This window comes from Oncorhynchus clarkii, chromosome 33, assembly GCF_045791955.1.
Source record: "Oncorhynchus clarkii lewisi isolate Uvic-CL-2024 chromosome 33, UVic_Ocla_1.0, whole genome shotgun sequence".
Classification (NCBI taxonomy): domain Eukaryota; kingdom Metazoa; phylum Chordata; class Actinopteri; order Salmoniformes; family Salmonidae; genus Oncorhynchus; species Oncorhynchus clarkii.
This window is the reverse complement of record NC_092179.1, coordinates 26173245-26177099: the sequence shown is the minus strand read 5'-3', so window position 1 is coordinate 26177099 and position 3855 is coordinate 26173245.

The window sequence follows — 3855 nt, the reverse complement described above, 5'->3', positions numbered from 1 at the left end:
CAAAACTCAATACTAGGAACCAAACCCAAGGTGCCATCATGCCAAGAAGACACAGTGAAGCCAGAATCACGCTCAGTAGCCAAACGTAGTTGAACATTGCAGATAGAAATTCCATGAATAGTTCCAACGTGATTCCTTATTCTACATGTCAGAGAGTCATGTTTGTTCTACAAAACATATTTCTATCTGAACATTCCAAAACGTTGTGTCCTGCTGAATGCACCCCTACAGTGGTTAGAGTTTGGCCCCTCCCAGAGGGGTTTGGTCTCCCTGGTCTCAGCGGTCTTAATGTTCTGTTTACAGCGGATTAAAGGGAGCAGACCTATCTCGCAACCCTCTTCAATGAGCTCCTTGTAAACACAGGCTCTGCCAGCATTCTCAGCCGGCCAGGCCGGGCAGACAGCGTACAGACATGGTAGTTATGATGGAGAGAAAGGAAACGGAGGTGATATGTGAGAAACAGCCGCTTCACTTGTTTTGTTGTGAGGCAGACGGATAGAGAGCTCCTCTGTTTCCTCCACGCACACATCCACTGTTTCTATTACGCTCTGGCATTGTATTTACCTCTCTGGTGTCAAAACGCCATTTCACTGTTTCTGATACACACATACAGTACATGCAGGCATAGATGAGGAATGGATGGAATTGTATACACCCTTGGCACACACACACACACACACACACACACACACACACACACACCTCTACAGTCTATCATCCCTACTCGCATCCTATCTCCACACTATCAGAGGGGAGAGAGTTCTTATCCCCTCCATGCCACCTCAGTGCCACTTCCAGCTCCAATAACTCCAATAACTCCAATAACTGCCAGATATGGGGAGTATTCAGCAGTATTTTGTTCAGGTTGGGAGTGAGTGAGCAGCTATTTCCCTCTCGTGCTCCCTACTATCTATCTGCACTGAGGAGCACCAACCCTTCACTCCACTCCGACTAGATGGCCCAGGCACTCAAATCATTCATGGATGAATAGGCCTTCACAGATACTTATTCTTCGGAATGAGAACAGACAGACATTTTCTCGCTTACTCTTTCTCCTATCTCCTCTCTCTCTCTATGTCTCCCTCTCTCTCTCTCTCTCTCTCTCTCTCCTATCTCCTCTCTATCCACTCTCTCTCCCTCTTTCGCTATCTCTCCTATCTATCCACTCTCTCTCCCCTATCTCCTCTCTCTCCCTCTCTCTATGTCTCCCTCTCTCTCTCTCCTATCTATCCACTCTCTCTCCCTCTCTCTCTCTCCCTCTCTCTCGATATGTCTCCCTCTCTCTCTCTCTCTCCTATTTATCCACTCTCTCTCTCCTATCTATCCACTCTCTCTCTCCCTCTCTCTCTCTCTCTCCTATCTATCCACTCTCTCTCCCCCTCCTATCTATCCACTCTCTCTCCCTCTCTCTCTCTCTCCTATCTATCCACTCTCTCTCCCTCTCTCTCTCTCTCCTATCTATCCACTCTCTCTCCCTCTCTCTCTCTCTCCTATCTATCCACTCTCTCTCCCTCTCCCTCTCTCTCTCTCCTATCTATCCACTTTCTCTCTCTCCTATCTATCCACTCTCTCTCTCTCCTATCTATCCACTCTCTCTCTCCTATCTATCCACTCTCTCTCTCCTATCTATCCACTCTCTCTCTCTCTATCATATCTATCTACTCTCTCTCTCCTATCTATCCACTCTCTCTCTCCTATATATCCACTCTCTCTCTCTCCTATCTATCCACTCTCTCCCTCCTATCTATCCACTCTCTCTCTCCTATCTATCCACTCTCTCCCTCCTATCTATCCTCTCTCTCTCTCCTATCTATCCACTCTCTCTCTCCTATCTATCCTCTCTCTCTCTCCTATCTATCCACTCTCTCCCCTTCTCCCCTTTAAAAAAAGGCAGACAGAAAAGTCTAAGCATGCAGAGAAAGGAAAGTGTCATGTCGGAATGCTAATTCATTTTTTCGGGAAAAGGTCAAATGCACCAAACTCATTTCTGGAATGAAGCACTCATATTGATTTGACTCATTTTGTTTGCCTGCCGTGAAATGGTAAAGAGTTGAAAACCATCAGAGAATCAGAGGGACATGACACATGACACTACAACTTAAACTACAAGTCCCATGATTCATAGCTGGAGGCGAGCCCTTGGTGACACGCTGCGGTGATGATGTAATGCAGCCAGGGTTGTGTGTGCACTGCCACCCTCCTCAGCCATCGTGGGTTATCCATTATGAACCAGCCGGCAGAGAGAGACAGTGAAAGGAAAAGGCCAAGCTAACAGTAACTAGCCTCTATAAATACCCCCAGAATCACACGCATGAGGTGTGGAGCTATTTTTTATTCCATTTGTGTGATAAAACGCGGCCACCGCCTGGGTCTCCTGACTCGACACACGTGCACGCTCATCCCTAACCTCTGTGCTCGGCGGCCCTCTGTCTAAATCAGAGAGATTACTTCCCTTGCTGCTCTGCTTTTCATTAACTAAACGCTGTGTTTCACACACGGGCCAAATGGGAAGGTGAGGTGGGCAGTGTGTGTGTGTGTGTGTGTGTGTGTGTGTGTGTGTGTGTGTGTGTGTGTGTGTGTGTGTGTGTGTGTGTGTGTGTGTGTGTGTACTAAGCAGGTAGGCAGGCAGACAGGCTGGAGATTGAGAGTGAACCCTGATGGCCGTAGAGGCATGCTCTCTCTCTTTCTCCTTCACTCTCTCTCACTCTTCACCTCTCTCTTTCTCCTTCACTCTCTATCGCTGCGGGCATCGCAGCGGGCATTGACACAGCAGGCTTCACCCTCTGAATCACTTCGCAAGCCATTACCGGCCAGGTCTTCACTTCTCATTTTTCTGCGCGCCTTTCTGGACATAACAGGCAAATAGCCTTCTCTCTCTGCCATCCTCCCCTGCCCGCCTTACCCCCTATCTGCCTCCTCCACCCCCCTACCGCTATTCACGCCCTTTCCAAAAGGATGGAGGGGAAATTGGAATTTTGACAGAGGCCTCAGCAAATCAGAGCACAAAGTCATTACCAGAACTAGACACAAGGGAAACAACGGGTAGCCTCTGTGAGCGAGAGATGGGGAGGATGAGGGAGAAGAGAGGAGAGAGGGGGAGAAGAGAGGAGAAGAGATGAGAGAGGGGGGAGAAGAGAGGAGAGAGGGGGGAGAAGAGAGGAGACAGGGGGGAGAAGAGAGGAGAGAGGGGGAGAAGAGAGGTGAGAGGGGGGAGAAGAGAGGAGACAGGGGGAGAAGAGAGGAGAGAGGGGGAGAAGTGAGGAGAGAGGGGGGAGAAGAGAGGAGAGAGGGGGAGAAGTGAGGAGAGAGGGGGAGAAAGAAAGGAGGACTGGGAAGGGAGCCAGGGGTTTCCATGGACTAATACCCTGATACCCTGACACATCATTCCATCTCAGCCCTCCCTACAGAGAGAGAGGAGAAAGAGAGTGAGTGAGAGAGAGAGAGAGAGAGAGAGAGAGAGAGAGAGAGAGCGAGCGAGAGAGGAGAAAGAGAGTTAGTGAGAGAGAGAGAGAGAGAGAGAGAGAGAGAGAAAGCGAGAGAGAGAGAGAGAGAGAGAGAGAGAGAGAGAGAGAGAGAGAGAGAGAGAGGGAGGCTGAGAGAGAGAGAGAGAGAGGGAGGCTGAGAGAGAGAGTGCTTTGGCAATGTAAGCATATGTTTCCCATGCCAATGAAGCCCCTTAAATCGAATTGAGATACAGACCCTCTCCTACATCTTGCATCTGCGAAGCAGGTAGAATCACAAAGACAGGGCGTACTGATTTGGCATCTTTGAAGGAGATCTATCATAACCTCCCAAGGGACCATAGTACACTAAGATGGGTCTAGTAATCATACGTATATTCAATCACCTGTATTT